This window comes from Cyanistes caeruleus, chromosome 2, assembly GCF_971803275.1.
Source record: "Cyanistes caeruleus chromosome 2, bCyaCae1.hap1.1, whole genome shotgun sequence".
NCBI classification, from domain to species: Eukaryota; Metazoa; Chordata; class Aves; order Passeriformes; family Paridae; genus Cyanistes; species Cyanistes caeruleus.
The window spans coordinates 115,193,215-115,219,918 of record NC_141702.1 but is presented as its reverse complement, the minus strand read 5'-3'; the positions used below and the strand labels follow the sequence as shown (position 1 = coordinate 115,219,918).

The 26,704-nt window shown below is 39.4% G+C and overlaps 1 protein-coding gene across 1 annotated transcript in view; it reads left to right on the top strand.

Moving 5' to 3' along the window:
• SPTLC3 (serine palmitoyltransferase long chain base subunit 3) overlaps window positions 1-26,704 on the top strand; it is a 153,993-nt gene that overhangs the window by 36,408 nt on the left and 90,881 nt on the right. The window contains exons 5-7 of the mRNA XM_086872596.1: window positions 12,329-12,468; window positions 20,260-20,481; window positions 20,568-20,640. The gene's annotated coding sequence lies outside the window, so the exon portion shown is untranslated. The remainder of the gene's footprint in view (window positions 1-12,328; window positions 12,469-20,259; window positions 20,482-20,567; window positions 20,641-26,704) is intronic.

The following is a 26,704-nucleotide window of genomic DNA, read 5'->3' as shown; positions in this document are numbered from 1 at the left end:
TGTATGAATGAACTTTCCAGTTTAGCAGAAGCCATCTTAGTGTGGATTTTCAATTCTCATTAGTTGATCCAGCAAGGGAGCTTGTTTCCACATAACCTATGTTGGGCACTCTAGCTCAGCCATAGTTGGAAAAGTCCTTTTCATGTAGAGAAGTAGTTAAGATGTGCATGTGTTGTTAAACATACATGAGGCTTGATTAATTAATTTCCATACTATCTTCCATCTCTCATTCCATCACTAAATTTCACAATATCAACTAAAGGATCCCAAAACAACAGAAGAAATGCTGAAAAATGGAGATAAGGAGAATCTTCCACTCACAAAACTTGTGCTGTGTCAAGTGGACTGTTGTGAGAAATGTGTGTGCCAATTAAGAATTGGTAGAATGTTATACAGCCCAAAGAAAAATGTTTTTAATTAGCATTATTCTCCAGGATTTTTTGAAAAGGGCATATTTTAATATTCCAAAAGATTCATACGGTTAAGTGCCTAGAGCCCTGACATGTTTGGAACTGATACTACACTCACATACAATTTAATCTCTTTCATTTCAAGTTATCATTGAGGGATGTCATGCTTGTAAAGCCAGCAAAGAACATGTCTGCTATGGCCTGCGGGGTAGAGGGAAAAAATATATATATTTCATAAAAGTATGTGTATATATATATATATATATATACACATGTGAATATATATACATTTCATATATAGATGTGTGTGTATGTCTATATATATGTATTTTTATATTATTATTATGGAAGAAATATATAAAATATTTAGCAGGAACAACAGGAAACTGACAGCCACACTCACAGATGTGGTGAGAATAAAAGGTACTAATATTGCTTTCCAGAGGTTGGAGCTACAACAATGGGTGCAGATATCTTGGTAGAAATTAGAAAATTCCAGATTTAATGCTATTGTTCCTGTCTAAATTGTTGGAAGATATAGGTTTGTATGCTAGTTACATTTTTATCTTTGTCTTTCTTTAATAATTTGGAAATTTCAATCAGTGATTGTTTTTCTCAGTATTTCAGCATCTGGTTTTTTTTAATAAAATCCCTGTATGATTTATAGCTCATTCCTTGTTAGCTCATCCTCCAAACTGTTGTCAAAACCACTTAATCTGTTGTTCTGTCCCAATAACTAAAAGGGAAAGCAGAAAGACATAAAGCTTTCTTAATATTGTTTGATATGAACAGATTTTAAAACAAAACAATGCTACCAAATCTACCAACATGGGTGGTACTGTCTCTTTGCTTCTGATGGCTCTACATCTCAAGCCTCTTGGTTATTCTTCAAAGCACTGTATTGTGTAGGCTTAATTTCCTTGTGTAATCCAAAACATTAACCTAAAAAATATTAAAATATTTCTTGTGAGGTCATGTTTGAGTGAGTGATCATGTTGATCAGCAGAAGCCCCAACCCCTAGTCTGGTTCATTCCATTTCTTCTCCAAATCTTTGTGACAGGTTTGAGTAGCAAAGGTGTCTTTTCCAGAACACAGCAGAGGTAGACATCCATGCTCCAAAATCACAAAAAGTTTTTGTAACAAAAGTGTGCAGCTAGCTGGAGTTGAATATATATATGTGTGTATATAGCAAAATATCTTGCTTTCTAACACAAAGGCATTTCATTTCTTTGCCTTCTTTAATAGAAATGCTGTGTCTCAGCAAGATAATTTTTGTGTTTGTTTGTTTGGCTTCTGCCTGTTGCCAGGGATTTTTTTCAATACCCATTATGTTTGTGTTCAGATTGTATAATATTTCTTTTTGCATTAGGCTGTTCATTTATGGCAGGCACACAACAGCAGAACAGGAAAACAATAAAGAGATTTTTACAATGTGGGTAAAATATATGAAAAGAAATACTATTTTTCTTTTTAGCAGCCTTTTATTAAGCCAGAAATTTCCTCCAGGGGACAGACAAAAGAGATCCTCACACTCTATTGCAATGTGTATTAGCTGGTTTGGTTCATCTTTCATTTTGAACTGGCTGTGGATACAAATTGAAACCTTTCCAAACAGCCTGGAATCTTTCAAGCCTCCCAAGACCTGAACATCCATCTGCAGCTAATTTTGCAGATGATTCATCTCTTGTCTTCAAAGATGATATGGGTGCAAATTATAATCGCACTAAGCCATCTCAAACTTTTGAGATATTCAGCAGAATACAAATATACATCTGTTTTCTTTACAACAGACTGAACCAAAACTTTAACGCTTAATCCCCTGAGCTCCTGGAATACTGGGTGTTCTGTAGTGGTGAAAAACAGCCCAGTCATTTCCGTGCTTTTCCGTGACTCTTGCTGTCCATACTGAGTGCCAAGTCCATCACAATCACAATTTGTCCAAGGGCAGAGATTTGAATTGCACGTTATAATGCAAAAGAGCATTTCAACAGAAGCCCAGATTACAGCCAGAACTGCTTCACAGCCTGGCTGAATAATTCTGAGCCTACTCTGTGTGCTAGTTTGTAAATCTTTGTCTCACATTGGGGAACAGCTGGCTGTTCCACTGGACTCAGAGGAAGTTCCTTTCCTATCAGGAGTAAAAAAGGTGTTTGCAGTTTGGTCTGCAGTACACTGCCTTTCCTAATCCTGCCTTTCTACCACCTTTTCTCCTTTGGTATTTGGTGTACCTGCTGCCCCTGTCTCACCTGTGCTCTCAGACATTGGCTACGCACAAATATCAGAACAATGCTTATGCAGTTGTAAGGCCAAGTTTTGGGTCCACATCTGCACTTTTAAGCAGGGTAAATCTCCACTGTTTCACTTCACTGTCAACAGTACCTGATGAGAACTCTTAAAATGTTATTTTGGTTTCCAGTCTTTACTTGTGTCACCTTCCTGATTCAACACTAATACACACCACAGAAGATCTGAACTCTTACCTCTTTCTTTCATTGTCACTTCTTGCAGGTGCTTTTCTCTGCTTTGGAGATGCTCTTTCCCACAAGCTCTGTAGCCTCCTCAAGGGTGTGTCACAGACTGGCTCTCAGGGGATGGGCTCACATGGGTCACCACCCCAACCTTCACCAGGACGTGGACTGGTGCATGTGGCATCTCTCTGTGATTCTGGCCAGAGCAGCTGATGGTGGCTCACTTTTCATACGGCTCTGCTGAGAAGCTCTGAGAAGTGTTTAGTTTCTGTTGCAGGGTTGCTTTGTCACTGTGTTAGCTTTCAGGAACAGAAGGTTTTCAGCTTCTTCATGGTCCTATGTAATCTTAATTGTACACACTGTTCTTTTTCAGAAATGGTGAGGATTCGTCCTCTGTCCTAAATGTCACTTCCAGTTTAGGCAGACCTGTCTAAACTACAGTAGATATTATCTGCTTCCCTGATGTTTGCTTTTGTATTCTATGTACTAAATTCACAATAAGCAGCAAGGGATCCAAGCTGGGCTGGGATGTGCAGTCTGAAACAGCTGGTGCTGAGGTTGCTCTCTCTCAAAGGATGTGTTGCACTGGAGTTGGATATTGTTTTTTCTGGCTCTGAACTGACCACTGCTGTTACTTGGCATGTATTGGACATTTTCTCAGGCATCACCCTCCAGTCCAGCACATCCCAAAGGGATGCAATTTGTGCACTTTGAGAAAATCCTGTGTTGGGCAGTGAATTAAAACATGTAAGGACAATTGGGAGATTAGTTCCAAAACAGCACCCAGATCCCAGCTGACAGAGATCTGACTCAGAAATCCCCAGAAATGAAGGTGTGTGCAGGCTGGCATGTATCTTTTAAAACCCACAGAAATAAGAAAGTACATATCTGCTCTGTTAATTCCTGTCCTGTGATGACCCACAGGGTGGGACTGTCTCATCTGTGTGGGACACTTGGCCCTTTTAAATAAGACAGTCTCTTTCTGCCCTGGAGTTAGAAGTACATGGATTTCTAGGTTGTTGGCATAGTTTTTGTTTTCTTGGGGTCTTTTTTGCCCCCTTCCTTCTGAGGCTGCTGATGATTTCCTTCATTTCAATGCTGCAGACAGCAAGATCCCCTTTAGGGGTCATAAGAGAGTTTCTGGTCCCATTATTTGGGGATATCGGCTCCATATCAAAGTGCCCAGCTGATTTTGTTACCACATCAATAGCAAGATCTCGAGCCATTTAAACAGTCAGGTTGTTGCTTTGTTGTGTTTCAACTCTTGAGCTGCTGCCTCCCATCTTGAGTGAGCCATTTTTATTGCCAAGTTGTTCATTTACAGTAAATCATCAGAAAGTGGCTGGGACAAAACAGATCTGCATGGAAACTACAAGATCCAGGTTTGAAATTAACCTTTTCTGTACAATCAGCCCCAAAACCCACATGCTGGTAATACCTCAGCTTTAGCAGCTCATTGTCAGCTCCAAAAGATCCAAAGATCTTTGAGTTTCAATTGTATTTGTGTGTATTTTGTTTTCATATATGCAGAAATATATGTTCTATACCTTATGCCTAAGTTAGAGTGTGGCAAAATGATTGCTTCTTTTTAAAAAATATCATACCAGAAGTATAGAAATATACTGATTTCACATATCTTTGTGGTTCTATATAAAACAGCCAGAAATGCTAGCCTGGAACAGCAAAATCAGAATGCAGAATAGAAACATTTTGTATTAACTTGTAGATTAAATTGGTTGCATAGCAAATGTATTGCTGAGCTCTACATCTATTTGTGTTTCTGCAGTAGAATATAACTTCTTAATTCACTCTGCCTCTGAGGAATGCCTCATTCTACAGGAAAAATGGAGCACTGGGAAGTTAGTCTTGAATCTGCTGTTGAGATTATTGACTTAAGGGAAGAGAAAAAGGAAAGGAGAGGGATCAAGGTACTTTGGGAAGGAACAAAAAGGAGAAACAGAAAGGGGGGGAAAGTTACTGGTCTACTGATCACTGCAGTTTGTCCTGAATTCTCAGTTATCTCAATTTCTACAGGTCTTGGTGGGTGAGGGCCTCTGTTCTGAGTGCATCTGTGTGTGCAAGGGGGTCTCATGGCCAGCAAATGGAGTTGGACCACAGAACAGGGCTCGTGTGCCTGCAATGCCAGCAAAAAGAGCAGCTGTGTGTGCATCTGTGTACACAGATTGCTAGTGAGTTACGACTGGATTACCAGTCAGTAGTATAAGAGGCCTGTGAGATGGGTGTCAAGGCAGCTGAGTCTGGGCCTCAGGGAGACCTGGGAGCCTGCAAGCTGGCTCTGGCAGGGTCCCAGAAGCCCAGGACTAGGGACAGCATTAGGTCCATAAGCTGGAAGCAGGGTCTGCTTAGTGGGATCCATTTGCATGTGAGTCTTGCTTTGGGAAGCAAACAGAGGTGAAAGGATCCAGGGCAGGACACTGGATAGGCTGAGTGCCTGAGGCCAGTCACCAGAGGGATATCTAATATGCATGGGAAGCCAGTGTGTGTGTAGATATTTGTAGTAATATATGCATGTGAATATTTTCCATGAACAGACTTTTATCCTGTGCAGCCAGAGAGGAAAACAAGAGGAAGCTGTTGCTGTTTGTGTGAGTGCTTGGTGCTTCTGTCTGCAGTGAGCTGTATAGCTGGCCATGTGTCTACACATCTATTGGTCACATAGCTGTGTTTTACGGGCACCTATGAGGGATGGACACTCAGCCTTACTACTCAAGCAACCTGGGAACATGGAGTGCAGCAGCCTTGCCTCTGTCTGGCTACTGCATTTGAGAACTCCTCATGTTTGCCACAAACTCTATGAATGCTAAAAAGCAATAAAGTATTCAATATATATTTTTTCTATTATGACTGCTGAGAAATAACAGTAGGTCTTCACAGAAAAAAAATTGCACAAATTGCTTCAGACCTCCTGCTGCAATAATTTGCTGCACTGTTTGGTGATCACTGAAAGGCTAAGCCAGAGAACAATATTCTGTTCTGTACAGACAAGAACAGACTGGATTTTTTTTGTGTGTCATAACATCCTTTCTGTAACAGGCTGGAAAAATCTGCTGGAAAAAAAAAAAATTCTGATGAGGAAGAAAAGTTAGTTGGCTGAAAAAATGTTACTGAACAAACACACACTCCATTTCAAAGCAAGTTCCTGTGCAGATGATATACTGCCCTCAATTGGTACACTTAACTTCTGCTGACAGAAGTCCTGCTGCAGCTTGCTTATAAAACATAGTGACAGAAGGCTCAGAACAGTCTTCCATGTTAACCCTAGTGAGTACGTGATGAAACCCCACCAAATCAGCATGATGTCATTTGTTCTGCATTCTCTATTCATTTGTACCTTGCTTCACACAGAGCTTATTTGAGGGAAACGCTTCCAAACCTCTTACAAAAATCTAGACAGCAGCTCTTGAAATATGGCTGTGAAAGTACTTCACAGGGCTGCATTCCATTCACTGGCTTAGTTTGTGATCTTGTTGCTTGGTTCCCTTTTGAATAACAGGGAAAAAAAATTGTGCTTCCAAACCACCACAAGGTTTAGTCATGCAAAAAAGTACAATATTGCTGTCAGAAGATAAACACCTCACAGAGCTCACTTCAGGACTCATTACCTTGACACCTTCTAGACAAGCAGCTGAACACCTATGAGATGAGCTGCTGTTTATGCCAGATCTGAGGCTCCTCCTCCCCACTGTCAGTCTGATCAAGCGTAAGTAACTGCATCATGTGTCTTCTGCAGGGGGTGAGGGGTCAGCAAATTGGCTCTTCTTGCACTGGAATACATTTGGTTATGATCTGTTTCAAGCCTTACTCATTTTTGGGAATGGGCCATGAGTAGTTGTAGGTTAGGCAATAATTTGCTGACAGACTGGCTGTCAGAATAATCCGTAATTATGTTTTTCTTGGCCTGACTCTGGTGTCTCAGCAGCTACTGTCAAGACCAGCCTTAGGTAGACAAATCACTGCTGTTGCACCACTGAAACCATTTCAAGTAACACCGCTATTACACCCACAGCCTCCAAATGCTGATAGAGTGTCAGCAGGGAGGGTGGCTGAGGAGGAAATTTGCATTTTGGAGCATTTGGTTGCTGCTTTTCAGGAGAGTCCGTTCCTACACAGGCCCAGGCTTTTCCTGAAACGTAAATTCAGTATGTTCACATCAAAATGTTCATTTAGGAACATTTCAATGGTCAGGTAACACCAGCTGGGTTTCTCTTCCACATTTCCAGTGTGTTCTCTCATCTGACAATTCCCATAAAAAATCTTTTTCACTCACTCAAATCAAATCTAGAACTAAAGGCAATCCCCACCTCAAATCCCTGTGTAACCTCCTTACTCTCACTGTCTCAGAATGAGAAAAGTTACTCTATGGATATAGCAAACCATTATTCCAGATACCCCAGTCATTCCCACCATGAGAGCTTATGGCAAATGAACCCAAGAGCTCATGTTAGAAACTAATTGGTTGCCTGAAATCGTGCAGGAAAGGGAGTTTCACTGGGAAGAGATCATGATTTAGTTTGATGTGAACAACTGAACTTCCAGAGAGGCAAGGAGAACTGCAGGTCCTCTGGCCCATCAGCCTTGGAGGAAGGTAACAAAGTTCTCCTCTTGGTAGCTTCTTTAACACATAAAGCAAGAGGTACAGCAATGGAGAAAACAGCTTTGAATTACTGCCTTAAGAAAGACAGATTATCCATCCACATTACACTCCTAATAATTTTACTTAGTATGAAATTGGCAGGTTTATATCACTACTGTGTTTCCTTCTCTTACTGTGAAAACACCAATGTTGTGATCAGCCAGCTTTAGTTCACAGAAAACTGATCCTTAACATTTGAGCAAATTTTTGTAAAATAATTCTACAACTTTTTACTTTTTTCTTTCTCTTGACTTGATATTAGCCTTGCAGGTAAAATCTTGTTCTGATCTGAGGACAGCAATCAGTAATGATGTATAAGCTGGTGTGTATGTAATCTTTCCATTTTGCAGCACAGGTATGCTGTCTTTTTAGTTTTTCTCATCTGACATTTCTTAGAAATGTCTCGTACTTTCATCTAAATCCAGTCTGGAGCTATTATATGATAGACAGATTACAGTGTTCATGGGCTCCCATACTGAACCAAGCAACAAATGGAAAATAAATCTTGCCTGATCTCGAGATTTCGTGGAAATGTAAGTATTTCCAACTGTCTTAAGCCACAACTTTTACTTATTTTAAATGTCTTCTCTATCCAGCTTTCCCACACTATGTCTCAAAAACACAAGGAAGAAAGTGACAATAAGCATGAAATTTGTATGGCATTCAAGGGGGCTGGTGCAGCTACCTGCACTGCAGGGCTGTGAATGAGAACTCCCAGCTGGACCCCTCAGCAATTTACTGCTGTGATGCTCTGCATCCATATCATGTTACCTTCACAAATCTCAAGCTGGACCTTGCAGTTTTCATTCTTTTTTTTTCTGTTGTCCAGAAGAGCACGTTGCTTTTATTTTTGCAGTAGTATTTAATAATCCCCAGCAAGGATTAGGGCTGTGTTGTTTGGCACAGCACACAGAGACAATGTCTGCCCCTGAAACCCTACAACCTAGAATAATGAACAGCATATACCAGAGAAGAAAGGCAGTCAATGTGAATAAAAAATTGTGTCTGTTCGTTCATTATCACAGTAGAAATCAAAGGCCAATGTTTTACCTTATCATGTGCCTTCTACTGATCATTGTCATCCAACAATAGTGGCAGAAATCAGGTTATGGAACTCAGGAACAGTTTCTTAATAGTGTGACACTTATCCATGACTGACTTTAAGGTGACTGGATCAGTCTTGGCTGCTCTTGGCTGCAGCTCTGACCCCCTGTTGCCATGGGGAAACCTGTTGCCCACATCTTCCCTTCCTTGGCTGGGCTGGAACTGCATCAGATGCAGTAATTACCACAATTAATGAAGCAGGCATTGACCAAGACTCATACTAAAGTTGCTTTGTGTCATTTCAGCATTAATACATATTTACACTCGCTATCTGTGGGTATCTGTCTGTAAGGGTCTGAGAAACCTACTGGTAAGAGCAAGGAATTATAAATATTATTCTTCTCAAATTGAAGAAAATGGGCATACTTAAATCTAGTACTTGCTAAATAATAGCTGATCTAATAGGATAGTTTAAGCACAACAAATATCCTGAGTAGTGTCAGCCAAGGAAAGCAGGGAAATGCATGAGCTGGGAGAAGTGCCGAGTTTCTCATTCCCAGCAAGGGTCCTCCAAAGAGACATCAGGGTGTGTTCATGGTCAGTGCAGGAAAGCTTTCCCACATTTCACTTGAGATCCAACTGCATTGTGCCAAATATTTCCCTTGTTTGGGGTGTCCCTTCAGACTGTATATTATTATTGTTAGTAGTAGTAGTAGTAGTAGTATTGCAACAGCTGCAGGCCCGGTTGTGCTGAGAATTCTAGGAACAAGGGTGGTGGCTCTCACCCCTCTAATCTGCTGTCAGATACAGGGTAGAGCACACAGCTGGGAAAAATGAAAGCTTGGTGTTGAGGTGGGATGAAGAAGTAAAAATTAGGCATTTGACTATACAGTACTGGACTGTTTATTTGTTAAGCTTTAATAGCTTTTAATACATATCAACATATGTGTAATGTTATGAAGGCGTAGGGAAAAAAGGAAATTTATTCAGCTGTTATGTCTATGAATTTCTGGTAATTTTTCAATACTGTAAGGGTTTTTTAGTGATTGATCGGTATTGCCTGAATTTTTTCCACCTGTCCTGTCTCTGATATGCATTTGCAAAATGATTTGATGATGATGCTTTTATAATTCATCTCAGCAATATTTTGAGGCTGCTGTTAATCTGATCTAGAAAAAAAGAAAAAAAGCAGAATTGCTCACTTCTAAAATTAATTTAAAGCTTTCTGAATGCCCGGATCACAAATGTTCCATATCTAATTACCCAATGCCCTCTTTCAGTGTGTCATTGTATTACTTTTTTTTCCTCTTTTTAATATTATGGAAATGTAAAATAACTTGACCTTGAATAGATACCTTGTGGGGATTCCTTTAATATATGCAGTGAAGTAGATGAATGCCCGTTGATAGCTAAAAGAATTTTAGCTCTTCTATTTCATAACAGAGCTTTTCACTTCAGAAGCAGCAAAGTTTCTGGTGCTCATTCATTGCATTTTTATTAATTTGTAATATGTCAAATGAATAAGTGATCTCTCTTACTTCTGCTGATTAAAAAGTTCTATTAAGAACATAGATGATAAATATATATGATATGAAATTAACTGAGTTATAAATCCAAAATGTAGACATAATGTAATAAACCCACCTTTTCTTCAACATCATACTCCATTTTTCTAATGTGTAGACACCTATTGTCAGCTTAATTATTGTAAGGTAAGATTAACCTTAATTACTCAAGAAAAGTAAGACTGTCTTTGTAATAGTTAATTTTTAACAAGAAGGGGAATAGATCTATCTATAGTTAACACAATACACATAAATTCAGACCTATGAACAAAAGACACACTAATAAACTGCGAGTAACCAAGTTTATAGTTGGGGTTAATGCTTGACACAAAGAGGGATAACTTGCTGTCTTCATCTCAGAAATAAATACCGTTGTGTCAGCTACCAGATGCACTGAGCAGAAATCTGATTTAATGACTGGTGTGCTAGGGAGGAAGAGGAGAGGGTTGCACCCTAAGATTTCAGAAAAATGGGCAGATGTCAAGCTTGTTGCCAATTTTTTGAATTGTTTAATTCCTATGTAAAATAACTCTAAAATCATAAGCCAAGCCCAGCCATAGCAGGCCATAGCCAGGCAGCATCAGGGCATTAGGATAAATCCAAGCTTGCTTTTAAACAGCTCAGGTTTTGTTTGAAGTGTGGTGTTTGGGGTATGATTTTTAATGGATTCAGACTATATTGATCCAGAGTCTGTTTCCTGTGAGTGAGCACTTTTAGGAAGTCATTAATTAAGCTACAAGCGAAGTTCCACTCCTGCCTACACAGGCACATGGGCAGTTGCTTTGGGTTTTGTGAGATCCACTGGGATCTGAGGTCTTGCACCCCATGCATCAAAGCTCCTGCTTATTTCCACATGAATTCTCCACATGAGGAGAGGCAGGATCAGGCAGGATCCACAAACTATGGCAAGCCTCAGAAGAGAAGGGCAGTGCTGACAACACCTTCATCCAAAAGCCAAAAGAAGATCTTTACCTGCTTGATTTGAGAGCCTGGGCAAGGGAAAAGCAAGTTCTGCAAAGGGCCCCAGCACTGACTCTGCTCACACCTCATTAGTTCTCGTGTGCTGGCCCTTCTGGGACCTCAGGTAGGACTGGCAGTGTCATCTTTGTGTCCCCTCCTCACTCAAGTGTAGTGTGCTATATAAAGACTTTGGAAATTACATTCCACACCTAGAAACAAATTAGTTTAAAATCCAGGATTGGCGGGAAAGATCTAATTTTCCCTTTATCAGAGTGCATGTGTGTATATTTGGGGGAAAGGGATAAGGGGAAGTGGTGAGTAAATTCAGGCCTAAATGTGGTGGGGTTTTTTGGGTTGCAGGTATTTGTATGCTGGTGCTGCAGTCTCCATTTTCTCTCACCACAAATCTGGCTGATTCTCTTTTCCTCAGAGTGGAGCTTGATTTATTTTATTTATTATTTTTTCACACAGCTTTAGCGCAGTGTTTTTTGTGGCAATTATGCAAATTATATGTCACACCACCACATATTTTCCACATCATTTGATTTGACCTTTAAAACTAATAAGAGAATTATCATTTTTATGGGTAATTTGTGTTTCATGGTATGAGACAGCAGGACGGGGACTGATGGGAAGAGCATCAGAACACAGGAGTCATGTTGCAGGATAGGACTGGAGGGCCATAAGTAGGTATCCAGTACACAACTGTGGCTGCTGTGAGCTTCTGAAGGGTAGATTAGAAGATATATTGTGGAATAAACTTCCCAGAGGGGAATTTTCTTTCCAATAATCTTCAGAGAGTTCTAGGCTAGCCATTGTTCTTTTGGCTCATAATTGTTTCTAATACATTCATTGATGTCTCTATATATGGATATGAGTATGTATTTCAGGTAATGTAATACAGGATATTATTCTTTCCATACAAATGTTGATAGGTTGTATCTCATGATACATGTGCATGTCTAATCCCACTTAATCACACCAAACCTCTTGCTGTATTTTCCTTATTTAATCAATTCTGCTGGTTAAACATACGCTGAATAACTTTCCAGTTTTTTTTGAGGCTGCTATAATCAACTTTTCTATGCATCCACCTGCTAAACTACTTTGAAAGGCAAAATGCTAAAAGCAAACAGAATTATCTATATATTGTCTTCCCCAAGATGTACAGAGCAAGCGTGATTGCCAATAGGTTCATTAACAGCACTGTAATACTGTACTTTCAGCCTCCTTCTCCCTCAGAAAGACCTCTGGAAAGTTCAAAGTGTCAAGAAAATTGTTGCAGAACTGTGATAAGACATGAAGTTCAAGCAGTGAAAACTTCAATAACACTGGCTAAATGCCACATTAATCTAACATGTGTCAGGTAAGATTTTCTGTGTGTTTAGGATGATGCCTGGCAGGAGCGTAGGAACTTCTGTGTGGGCTGTGGTTTGGGGAGAGGGAGGCAGAGTATTCTTCTTCTGACAGAAAATTAGTATTTCATGTGCACTCAGCTGCAATGGGAAATACCTGGATACAGAGCACTAGGATGTGATGGGAGGGTTCCCAAATGGAATACTGTACACCAGTATTTTGACCCCACTTTTCACTTCCCAGCTTCCCTCATGACTAATGTTTATATGGTATTTTCTCCTCTTATTGTTTGATTAGTCATCAACAATTTTGTTGCATTTTGCTCCCTTTTTGCTCTTTCCCTGTTCTTCAGTTCCTCTCTAGATTTCTTTCTAATAGATGTTTGCCTGTACCACCACATTTCAGGTGGGTGGTTCTGTGTCCCACCACAGCAGGGCCATGTGGAACTTCAACTACTTGAACATGAGGTTCTGCTCTAAGCTTATCATGCAGTGAAAACCAACCTTACAGTGTTAGTGTCAGATCAAAAATCAAATGAGAGTAAAAAATCACAAGGGATTTTTGGCATAACCTGATTCATTTTGCAGTTACATAAGACCTGTGAGTATCCTGTAAATACTCTTCTCACCTTGAAAAGAAGATTGCACCTGTTCTCTTCATATTGCTCTTTCCCCACCTTCTGTTTATTTCCTCATCTGAGCATGCTTTTTCCTTTTCCTTGACGCAGCATATCTCCAGGCTTTACTTCACATAAGAAATGTAACAAAAAATATGAAAACCATCTGATTTGAACATGGAGGTACCCAAAAACCCCATGCCAAATTCCAGTTTTTTCATGACAAATTAGAAAAAATGCTAAAATCTTAGTAACTATAGCAGCACAAACACCACCACTACAATATGCCGCAACAGATTGTTCATATGTCACTATTTTTCCAAAGTTTCTTGGCAAACGTTTCCATCAGTAAACAAGTCAAGTGAAAGAATTGTAAAATGGCCAGCAAAACCCCTCAGATCTTCTCTAGGTAGTGAAATAAAATTCTGCTACTTATCACCATTATTCTGTTCCTCAGCCCCTCTTCTTTCACCTGTGCTGACAGACTACAGTTGTCTTTGTTTCTGCCTTCCCAATGAGGCTTTTGCCTGTCATGCCACCATCCTCTTTAAACTGCAAGTTTATCAAGGCATTGTCATGTCTAAATGTTGGGTCACATTCTCACCTGGGGAGAAAACATACACAGATCCATTAACTTTGTCAGAAAAATGACAAATTACATGAGCTGCTGAGCTGGCACTGCATGTTGTATGCAGCATGGCAAGCATCAATGGAACTGAAAAAAAAACAAAACATGAATAGTGCCAGTTCACTAACACTTAGAATGATGATTCATTTTTTTTTCCTATTATCTATTTTTCTTTGATGCTTAATGTGCCAGTATCATCAGAATTTATTGCTGGATTAAGTGCCTGGGGAATAGGCCAATTTATGCTGCATCTTAATGATGGGCAAATGTAAAGGTTTGGGAGTTCTTGATTATTACTAGAGTAATCTCTTGAAGCAGAAAAATATGTATTTCTACCATGCTATTACATATGGCATCTGTAAAACTGGAATTGGAATATTGGTGATTTTATGGAAAAAGTAATCTGATTTACCAACATTTGAAACTGTCATCCTGGATCAGAAATGGAGGGGGTTTTGCCTGATTTTTATTACTACCTGTAATTTGAATGTTCCTAAAAGTTATATAAAATTACAGTAGAGTGCATTGTAACATTTGTCTCTTCATGTATTGAAATAACCTGGAAAACTGTAATATTCACTAAAACCAGTAGAAGCTTTGTTATGAGCTTTGAAAAGAATGAATTTAACTTCCAACTCTTTATGATTTCACTTAACACATGAAAAGATGTTCTGGCTGTGCTTTGACTTTGGCATTGGCAGGGATGGCTGAAAAAAACAGTGTAAGAAGAACAAATATTTCATCAAACACCCAATCTGATTTTAAAAACCCCATAGATAAATGTCTAAATGTATATTTTAGTAATGAAAGGAAAAGGAGATATAACTGTCCAGAGATGCAAAATATTGTGTATCGTTAATAATACAAAAAAATCTAACTTTTAAAAATATCAAGATTATGGAGGTCATACAGAAGAAAGGAAGGAGGAATACTTTTTCTGGGCATTTGAGAAAATGAGAAAAGTCCAAGATACTTAGTTATGTTTAATCAAAATGTATAAGCAAGATTTAGGACTGGAGCACAACAGCCCTTGCTCCCTTTTTATGGCCTTCTCAGTCCTGAATTCTCTTTTCATGCACCTTCTTGGGATGGGGCAGTGAGTGCCTGTGCAGCTGGCTGCAAGGTGAGAAAAAATTTTAGATTTGCAACGGTGGCATCCCTTTCCCTTCCCATCCCAAAGTAGGAATTGATTTTGTGTTCCTTTGCTCAGGAGGTGGTCATGGATTTACAGGCATGATGGACTGCAAAGCCAGGCCTTTTTACCAGGACTTTTGGAAAGCTGCATCCATGCATCACCTTCCCTGGTTATTTCTCTGAGTGCCCTTTCACAGTGCTCACTCCTCTCCGTGCAGCGTCACAAAAGCTGTGGTGGTGAACTGAACTGGTGTCACAACCTGAGACTCCTGCCTTCACTAGCCTGAGTTAATCATGACAACATGAGCAACAGGACTTTAACCCTAACTTTTCTTCAAGGAGCCTACTCAATTCACTCATAATTCATATAATGAAATAGTGTTGAACAGCTTGGTTTGCCCTCTTTCCGGCATTTATTCCAATATATCAAAGCAGTGAGTTCCCAACAGGCTTTAAAAGGCAAGAGTACAATACCAATCCATGTGTGACCTTCCTGTTGATTTATTCTCATCAGCCAACAGGTGCCTCATACAGAGTTCAAACTAATAAATTCTGAAAGACAAAAGTAACAACCTTACAGTGAAACATTGTCAGGGACAACTTCTAATCCCCTCTGTTTTTATAGCAGTGAAAAGATGAGAGGGGGGGAAAAAAAAGAATAGAAAAAAGGGGGAGATGGGAGACAAAGAAGAAAATCCTGAAAGAGTTAGTGCCCCAGAGAGCTGCATAATGATTAACTATACCTTTTTCAAATGATAAGTGATTCCTTCTTAGTCCTGGATGACAATAGAATCATGACTTCATCAAAATTACTTTGAATAGCCTCATTAATGACACATAGTCTTGGTTTGTCCCTGCCTCAATGACTGATAATATTTTTCATACCTGCTACTGAATGTGTGTTTAGCTTTGTCCTCCTCATTTGTACAATGCGTTCATACATATCAGATCATCTTCTTTTGTTCTTGGATGTTCAACAATTCAATATGATGATAGCAATAAAAGGGGAGTAAAAAAGGAGGAGGATAAGATGAAGATTTCTTTTCAGGTCAAGTTAACTAAACAATGGAAAGGAAAGTGTATTATATCACCTATAGAAAGCAGCCTAGTTGATCCAATTCTAGCTGCAGATAATATTTAGAAAGCACAGTTATTAAATATGATTTATTGAAGTACAATATTGCCTCCATTGCTTTGACTAGAGGCATTTTCTTCTAAAATAGCTGATTAACAGAAGAAGCTCCCTTTAGAACAGCTGCACAGAGTATTCCTGTCAAGCCTCTACCTTGTATAAATATTTTTTAATTAATAGATGCCTTCATCGAATACATGAAAAAATTAAGCTGTAACTCTCACCAGAGACCCTGCTATTAGAGTGATTATTTTAGATTTCGTTTCATTTGCAGATGCCGTTAATTTATTTTTAATAGATCGCTAATTTAGTTTTATCTATTTCTTGTTCAGTTTTTGTAGATATTAGCAGGCTGTGCTTCCTTCAAAGCACACCAGCTTTCCCCTCCCTCTTCCTCCAGGCTCTGTACTCTCCACAGTGCATCTGTGTTTAAATTAGCTGGACCACTGCAGGCTGAGATAGCGATTCATCTGCACATCTGCCACAAGAGGGAAGTTAGCAGTCTAGCTGAGGGACTCAAAGCAAAAAACAGCATTACCACTGCAAGTCATCTGTTCTGTTTGGCAAAGCAGTAGTCGTGTCACACAGGAGCAGGCTGCCCTTGAAGTATCTTCTGTCGAGTGAGTGGCAGTGGTATTGTTGAGCAGTACATAAACCTCCTTTTGTCAGCTTGCATTAACCACAGAATTGACTTGTCAGACATTTGCACTTGGGGAGAGAGAGAGATGAGCAATGTCCTGCCTGTAACAAAGGAAACATCAGTGCCACAGCAGAGAGCACAGATTCCAGAGCTGGTTTCTTGGAAAACAACAGCAGCCTGTTCAAAGTCCTCTGCTGTGGCAGCTCAGCTGCTTCTGCTTCATAGGTGCTTAAATTGTGGGTGTCTGTGCAAATGGACAGGATGAGGTGACTCCCAGAGCAAGCTGCCCTGTTCCCAGGAGCTCAAACAACCCTTTGCTTGGTGTCAGTCTCAGCAGTTTTAGATTTAGATTTAGTTTTAGATTTGTGCACATAGGATTCAGTGCACACAAGAGCATTTCATTGCTATGAACAGGCTAAGAAAGTTGTGTGGAGACCCCAGAGCAGCCTTTGAGTATCTGAAGGGGATCTACAAATAAGCCAGAGAGGGACTCCTCAGGAGCTGTAGTGTGATAGGACAAGGAGTAATGGGTTCAAACTGAAAGGGGAGATATAGGTTAGCTATACAGAAGAAATTCTTTACTCTAAAGGTGTTGAGACACTAGAACAGTTTTTCAGTCACAAAGGCAAGGTTGGATGGAGCTCTGAACCAGCTAGTCTAGTGGAAAGTGTGCCTGCTCATGGTAAGGGATTGGAACTAGATGTTCTTTAAGGTCCCTTTCAACCTAAACTATTTTATCACTCTGTGTTTCTACAAATATGGTGTTCAAGATAGTAAGAGATGGACATAAATCTTCATTATCTATTTTAGACTAAGACAAGAAGTGAAAGACTAGGAAGTTTCTTTGCCCTGGTTTTGATCTCACAGCTGTGATGCAGAGAGATGGCATGCCTTTTGGGGTTTTTTCACTCTCACAGCAGCTTTAAGAAAGAGCTGTGAGATGAATCTAGACCTTCTTTGTCCTAATTCTTTGTTGTTTTATTACATACGAGTGTTATTTCCTAAAGGGCAGTGCCAATGTCTGGTCAGCTCTGCTCCACTGTAATCAACATGTACTTTATCACTGACTTTAGAACAAGCAGAGTACACAGTCAGCTATAACAAGACAAGAAACTGCTGATTTTATGTTGATTTGAGTGAATAAGCTTTTCCAGTGTGTCTCAGTTCCTAGCTGGGGATATCTCCGGATTTAATTTCAATCAGATCTCTTCTAAAAGGGATTAAAGAATGCTGGTTGTGCTAGGGACCATGGAACTTCTATCTTCTGGAAACATTTTTGTTTTACTTCTGTGCAGATAATTTTGAGTCTTACCACTCTTGGGCTGAATATGCACCAGCACCTGCTAGATTTAAGTGGTTTTCCTTGTCAGTTTGCTGTCTCAGTCAGGGAACTGAGAATGTTCATTCATAAACTTCTCCAGTAAATTGCTGGATGAAGACAGGTATTGATTATCATTTTTAAAGACATGCAATTAGTAAGCACATTATAGTAAAAGAACACAAATATTAATAAAAAAGAAGAAGGAAGTCATGATTATTGTCTCCAACCTCAAGATAATACTGGAATTTTTTTGTCATGCGTGTGATTTCTTTTCCCTCCATACATTTTTCTCACAGTTTTTTTTAAGTGTATGAAAAGTTTGGGGTTTTTTATATTAGTATCATCTCATGAAGTATGACCTGCTTAAAGATATTTTTATGAACTTACTCCATTCAGAAAAACAGGATGTGTTTTCTCCAGCTGTGTTGTTACTTCTCTAAGTGGTTCCTCCAGAATAAGTATTTTCCTCTCCTGAAGAGTATGAAAGCAGAGATACAAAATGGTTTTTTCCCTATTTAAAGAAGGATAAATGTTTTATGAAATTAGCCTAACTGCATGTAGATCTGTGTGATCTTCCTGCACCTCTAAGTTACCTCTTTCCTATGGCAGCTGCTATTATCTCTTTCACACAGCCCCTGTGCTACACAGTTCCTGTGATAACCTATGCAATCTTCATCCATTTAGGTAATGCTGAAGACCAGCTGGATTGTGGGCACCATGAGAATCTTCCAAGACCATTTTTTTTATCTAGGAATGAGATTCCTGTGGTTTGCCTGTTAATCTCAAATAGCCAAGGTTAAGTATATGTAGAGAAAAATCTATTCATAGCAACCTAATCTTAGCAACACTCCTAAAATGAGCATAGGTATAAGTGTGTAGACATGAAGTCAAAGCACAGCTGGCCCTTTTGTGTCTTTTAAACCATCTCCAGTGACATTGGGATGTTGATGCAACTAAATCATGATGAGGAGGTCAAGGAATGCAATCTGTGCATCCCCTACATCAGAAACTGTAAAAAATTTCCTAATAGGAAAGCTTATTCCTGGGCAGAGCTGTGAGTGACTGCAGAAACTCAAGAGCTCTGGGTGTGAGGAGCACTGTCTTAAAGACTTTGCTATAGGATGTTCAGTCCATATCTAGAAATGCAGTGCTAGTCTGCTCACTTGCAGGCCAGCAGGTCTCACTAGCTTCCACTCAGACACATCAAAGTTACAGTACTTTGAAGTGGTAGGGAATTTGGTAAAAGGGATGGAGGCTCCAGGGAAGAATCTCAAGTTCTAGTTAAGGTGATGTGAAAGCAAATTAAACAAGAGAAGGTTTGACAGCTCCGTTATGAATGCATTAGCTGTAAATATGAAATGTGGATAATGTCAAGACTAGAATGAAAATGTACCAATATTGATAGGGGTCCTACTAATATTCCACAGTGCCATTTCCAGTACACCTACAGGATGTTACTTTTCTCTACTGCCAATGCCACAAGCTATTTTTGGCTGCTAAGGACTTTAAGTTTCATCTAGATGCCAAGGTAACCTTGGAGTATGTTAAGGAGACCTGGGTGTGGTTGTTCTTCTGAGGGGATAACTCAGCTTCTGAGGAGACATTGCCAATCCCTCTATCAACCACACATGGAGATGAGTGTCCATGAAGAAGTTGTGCAGCTTCAGCAGAACCCAGGAATCTGAACAATTCCCAGCATCCTGGCTATGGAAAACTCATCTGTTTAAATAAATAACATCCTACGAGAAAGAGCACATTGTATGCAAGATAATCTATCTGCTGTATGCAAGATAATGAGACCATGGATTTTTTAAGGGTTGCTGAGAGTCTGAAAATAACTTGGTTCTCAGCAGAGAAGGTGTTGGTGTTTTCTTGGTGAGTTCCCACTGTGTAAACCATAAAATTTGCCTTAGACTGCAAGCTGTGTCAAGTACTAGGCCAGGAACAATTTACCTGTGGTTGCTCACTTCACAGATATACTGCTCTTTAATACATTCTGCTGTCATATAAATGTGGGCTACATACTCTTCCAGAAAAAAACAAAACAAAAACTGGCCATTGCTTTCCTTTTAATGCTACACAAAAATGCTTGTCTTTTGATTGCTGCAGATTACAAACCTGCTGTGCAGTATATGCTTTCAAAAATACACCACAGTAAAGAAAAGGTTGTGTGCATTTGCCAAAGAAATGTGAGTTTCTCATTCACTCTCCTGGGCCCAAGTGTTGTTGTGGGATGAAGAATCAGGGTGGATGGAACCAAAAAGGCTCCAGGAGTGTCATGACTGTAATCAGTGTCACATCCCTGGTGTTCTGCCTGTTCTTTTCACCAGCATGTGAATGTGCTCGTCATCGTCCTCAGTCTTCAGCAACTTTGGGAGGCTGGACTCCGGTGAGATGCCACACAAAGACGTTCTACAAAATCATCATCTGTCTCTTCCTCTGATTCTGAACTCCTGTTCATGTTTGACCTCTACCATGTCAAAAAAGGAACCTTTCCCAAGACTGGGGGGAAAGGTGAGATGAGGATTTGATACCATGTGAACTCTCCCAGAGTAAGTAACTGTAGATTTTTTTTTTTTCTGTTAAGACAGAAAATAAACCTTTTGCTTAACCATCATTTCTCTCTTTCCTCTGGAAGCCCAGTTTTGTAAGCCTAGCAACTGTATACTGAGAAATGGTGTGGAAGTAAGGAACAGCAGAAAATGTATTTGGTAAGTTTAACTTTTCCTTTCTCTTTTGACATTAGCAGTGGTGTTTTGCCAAGCACATTTGTTTAGAATGATTGCCTGGGCAACTTTGAGGTATAAATTTCTTTCAAAATCTGTTCAGAGGAGTTAATAATTTATTTGATATGTTAGTCCTATTACAGCATTTCTGTCCTCATAATGGCTGAGCCATAAATATTTTTATCAGGCTGGTAGATTTTATCTTAGAATAGTGAATTTGAAACTATTTTTCTGTGTAGATTTGTAATTTCATTCTGAAAATTGTGATTTATTGTAAATCTTTAACTTCATTATAGACTAGAAGTGTTCAAATTTCTTCTTGATTAAATACTGAGCTATTTTTTTTTCATTTTCTTCTGTTTCTGAACTGATCAGGTTTTTTTCTATGAATGTGTTAATTGCTCAAAAATTCTAATTTTTCCCACTTAAGAAAAAAGAGGAATTGTTACAAAGGCTTTTTATTAATCCCCTGCTACTGGTTCTTTAAGAATCTGGTAATTATTTGTCTGCTTACTCAAGTCTTCTGTTTCTACACTGTGATTAGATAATTGAGTCTTAAAATGAGAAAATCACCAAAAAGATCTAACCCATAATGACTTGCAATATTACTTTCCAACATGAATAATTATTCACTGACTATTTGCGAAGTATTTAGGATTCATAAACATCTTCAGGGCAAAAAAACATTTGTCATGCAGATACGCATATGCAGTTGTTAATAATAAGCCACAAATAATAACTGAAAGAGCTGACAGTGCTTATGACAAAATTATTCATTATTTTTTGTGGTATTCAGCCAAGTCTGCCCAGGCTTTATAAATAACTGCTGACTTAGAGATTCTGAAGGCCAGGCAGAACTGCTGGGTCATTTTTCTGATTTCCAAGGTAGTATTGATCAGGTATTCTCCCCTAGTTGTGCTGGATGATGATTATATCCATGTGCATTTATTGTTTTAATTCTGCTGAATATAGATAGACTGAAAAGGCTTAAATAAAAATTTTAAAAAAATAATCTGCCATAGTAATTGATGAGGTGTAATAAGAAAAAAGGAATGTTTAGTACAGCAGTCACATACTTAAACAGTGCAGCACTCAAGTCATAGTTAAAATTTTCCCCTTATACAAGGTAGAATGGTTTAGAGAGTTCCTTATTTCTTCTTTTTTACAAAACTGTGTAGAATCCTGGCAGGAAATGGGTTCCAGAGAGCAGTGACAGTTGTTTCTCTGTAGCAAATGTGGTTGTTAATGGAAAGAAATGCAAGACAGCCATCTGTTGGCTTGTGCAGAAAGCTGTTTGGTTCCCAGTCCCAGGGCAGGAGCGAGCAGGTGCTCTCTGCGAGGGCAGCCGGTGTTTGTGCACACTTTAAAGGCAGGCTCAGCACCATCCCACTAAGAGGGAAATGTATCCCTGTGGAAATGGGTCCTGGGAGCGCTGCAGACATCTGGGACACAGGCAGGGCTCTGTCATCAGCGTGTTACTGGTGGGACAGAGCACTTCCGTGTCTTTTCCCAAGCAGCAATTCTGTGCTGTGGGACTTTGTAGCCAGGTGCCATCAAAGGTGATGGATTCAGCAGTGATGCCCTGCCTGGGGGGAGCAAATGCACAGCTGATCTCTAAATGTCTGGCAGTGCAGTACAGGTGACTTGTTCATCCCTGGGCTTGTGTGACACCTTCAGGTCTACCCTGTAAAGAACATACAAGTGAAGATAATAATTTAAATATTTAGGGTTAGGGTAAAGTTTGAATTAGGTATCTTATGTCTTTATGTTTTGTAGGCTGTTGGCTTTTATTAAAAACCTTTTCTATCATACAGACCATTAAACGAAACATTTAATAATTGGGTTTTTGTCCCAGATTTCCTGGCATAGATTTACGATTTGATAAATGAGACTAGTCACATATCATTGCCATTTGTGCTGAGGGACTGACTAGCATGGCTTCTTTCCCACCTGAGATACTCTCCCAGGCTTCTATTTTGAACTGGGACTATTTTGAACTATTCCAGGACCTGGGACCATTTAGATAGGTTAAATTCCCAATAAAAAAGAGGTAACTTCCCTCTGCTGTCTGTCTCCAGACATTTTTTATTAGATAGAGATGAAATAGTGGACATGCTGGCTCTCCCTCTTACCACAGTGTAATGATTGAGCAGGTTATCTTTCTTCAAGGGACAATAACACAAAGGAGAGCGCTTGATATGGTACTGTGGTGCTGCGTGTTTAGGCAGGGATTTTGTGAGGTTCTCACATATTGCTGCTGTCACAAGCCAATACAGCTGCATGCTTGTACTCAGGATTAAGCTCCAAAACACAGCAGTTTCAAAGGAAATTTTATCAGTGTTCTTATCTGGCACAAACTGGAATTTTCTAGAGATCCCTGGCTTGCTTTTTTGTGGGGTTTTTTTTGTTTGGTTGGTTGTTTGGTTTGTTTTTTTTGTTGTTTTGTTGTTGCTGCTGGGGTTTTTTTTTTTGTGGGTTTGTTTGTTTGTTTTGTGGTGTTTTTGTTGTTGTTGTTTGGGGGGGGGGGTGTTTTGTTTTGGGGTTTTGTTTGTTTGTTTTGTTTTGGGTTGTTTTTGTCCCTGCTGAGGCCAGCTATAGGTAAAGCTAGGAGAAAACTGAGCCACTGTTGAAAATCACACCCTATACATTTCTGAGCACAGACAGATTGAATTTCAATAAAAATTAGAGTGAAATAAATGGTCTTATTAATACTTGTTAATTCTAATGTAATTTTAAATGGGTGTAAATTAATTTGGGGCTTTTTTCTCTAAGTTCTTCACATACCCTTTTGTAGATCAATGAAATCACAACAAGGGAATACAACCACTGGTTATAAAAGATAAAGGCCAAGTCTGAACCATAAGAAAGGCACCCAAATAACTGATGATGCTAAATAATGGAGCACAAGGCTGTACTGGTTGAACTGCATTAATGATCTGTTTACTGTATTTTGTGGCACACAACCTTTATGAACATTTGTCACCCGTGATTGGAGGAGTGTCAGAGATCTGAAAATGGTTTGCAAACACCAAGGGTTTGACCATTGCTTTCCTTCTGATGATGGTGTCTGCTATTGTGGATCCCTGTGCTCTTTCCCACCCCTCACATCCCCAGTTACCTGGCTTAGATTGTGACAGCTTCTGATTGGGATGCATTTATCCCGGGTTTTCAACAGGAGATCAATGTTCTGTTTGAAATGAGGTTCAGCTAATGCTGAACTGATAGAGCTGGAAGGATATGGACACCAGCTGAGGCAGAACAGCTTGTTACCATCCCTACAGATCTTACTGGGAGCTGAATGCTGCCTCTCAGGTTGTAACTCTCCAAGTTTAGAGTTGGATAGGGAAAATTTGTTAATTATGAATTCTCCAGTCCCTAGCAGAGGTTTAAAATTATTCTTTGATGTGACAATATACTCTTAATGCATAGAAATGTTCTCAATATATACAGGAGGTAAATCTTGTGGTCTGAGTCCAAACTCAAAGGACAATTCAGTTGGAAAGGCAGTCCAGTCTATGTGTATGCAACTATTAGAATAGGAATATCCCTCACATCCCACTTGCTAATAGAGTCCTCTTACCTGAGCACAAGGCCCCTGAAAGAAAGGAAGAAAAAGGATTATACAGTTTCAGGGGATGATGTCTGACAGATCGTGTGCTGGATTTGAGAAGCTGGCCTTTCTGCTAGGTAAGGTTTTACTCTCGCTTCATCAGCAAATTGTGACAAAAAAGGTCTAGACTGGTCCTGATTTTGTTATATTTAATATGAATTTCATGACTTTGCCTCCATTTTAATCTATAAAGTCTGGATTTTTTCCCTTTAATTTAAATTACCTGGTTTTGAAATTGCTGACTGCAACTCTTTGGGGGTATTCACTTCCAGAAGCTTCTGGGGAAGAAGGACTGATCCTGAATGCCAGAGGAAGGTACAACTTTTATCCTGCATAAATAACTTCATTCTCAGAGCAATCTGGAGTGGGATGTGGGAATTGAAATATTGGTTTGTGTTGATGGCAAGGGAAAGGTAAGACAGCTCTGACAGACATGGTGATGGGGCCTTTATGTTTACTGGAAGCTAAAGAAAAATTCTGAGAAATTTTGGAACAAAACCAAACCAATTTCTTTAAAAGAATGGAGTGGTTTTCCAGGAATTCTGAATATGTTTGATTCTGTTAATAACCTTCTCCAGGCTTTGCCTTTGACCCCAAAACCAAGATAAGAGGGAGGTTTTACCTTTGCTGCTCAAGACAGATGAGCTTGTTAGAGCAAGCTAACAAGTGTAGATTATGTCACTACAAATGCAGACGGGGAAGGTGACACTTCAGGTGCTTGCCTCTGGCTAGGTATGTGAGGCCAGTGCTGTATTCCTATCTAGGCACAGCATTTCTGCTTATCTTACAATAAATTAAACTGACTACTTGTCATTAGGGCTGAAGGAGCTTTTTTTTTTTTTTCTTCCTTTCTGTTACCTCAGGGTAACTAATACACCTTTGTTTTCCTGTGGTAAAACATAGTGAAAGCAAGACACTTCAGTTTGTAAGATCAGTGCTATGCATCTGCCTAAAGTTGACATATCCCACAGTGAAACTGAAATATTCTGGCATTGCTGCTTCTTTTTTTGATTTGTTTTGTTTAAAAAAAAACCCACAAAACTACAGACTTGTGTGTGCTAATTACCCCAGCTAAACACAGCATCTTGAGCAATGAATACATTGTTGTAGCTGCAGAATTCCTAATTTATGCTGGTATGGAGGTCCCAGTGCTGATACTAGAATTTGTGACTTGGAAGTAATCAATCTCCTCCCATAGGCAAGCAATGTTCTTTCATTTCCTGGCTGTTACTCACTTGCATATTTCAATTTGATTCATGCATCTGGCATTCTGCTGTTCTCCTTCCCAGATGTACCTGCTCAAATTTAGTCACTTTTAAAGTGCTTGTCCAGCTGTGAGCTTCCTGTTTCACTGTCACCTGCTCTCCACTGAAGCAGATGTGATTAACTTAGGTCCAGCATTTGGTGTCTCTGCACAATTTATCCTTCCACCTCAGAGTGGCAGCAGGAGATTTGCTGGTTTCCTGCACTTAAATAGACAAACTCTATTTCCCGTGATTCTTATTTAATTGTTTCTCTTCTCTGAATTAATAGGTGAGGATTCTAACCCTATTCCTGTGCCGCTCAGCTCCTTCATTTCACTGTACAAAGGAAAAAAAGTCTGTATATCAATGTAAAAAAAATAAATTATTCTCTTCATTCCCACTGCAGCCAGAATTTCCTGACTATACTCTTAAAGAAGTTGTACTGGGTTATTTTAGATACTCTCTAGCACATAGTCTCACTCATGAGAGAGGCTGCCCATAAGGCTCCTTGAAAGGGCACAGGGTAAAGCTCTAGAAATTCTGAGTATGCCTCAGGGACAAACACAAGGAAGAAATCTTGTCAGAATGAAGTCAGCTTCTCCCTTGCCCCCTACCCTTTTTGGTGGCCCATGTGGGTCCATTCCAATAATCAAAAGGAAGCTTCTGCCATGCTGACAGTGATTTAAGTACAAGTGTTTCTCCTGACTTAGCAGCCCTAGTAACTGGATCTTCTCTAGTGTATTGGAACTCAGCAGCCATGGGAATTATGACAGTAATTCTTCTCATGTTCATGTATTTTTTGTTTTCTGCCTTATGAAATTATTTATAAAGAAGAAATAAGATGGACAAATGTTTTAAGAATGAAATTTCCAAATTTCTTGTGAAATTTCTGAGCAGCTGAGGCAGAAAAAACAACTTCCCACTGAAAATAACTTCTTTTTCTTGCAAACACTTCGTAATACATATCCACCATGCTTTCAAAAGAGAATGGTCATGCAAAGCAAAAATAACCCTGGGACTCCCTTAAAAATCATTTGGATCCACCTCAAAAATGCTTCCTTCTTGTCATGTCAACATTACTTTAATTAGAGCACTGGAGCTCCTAAGGGGACACAAATAATTGCAGGTCTGTGTTTCATACACATTCCCAGCCATTGGAGGTCAGCACAAGTTCGTTCATCCAAGCAGCCTTAAG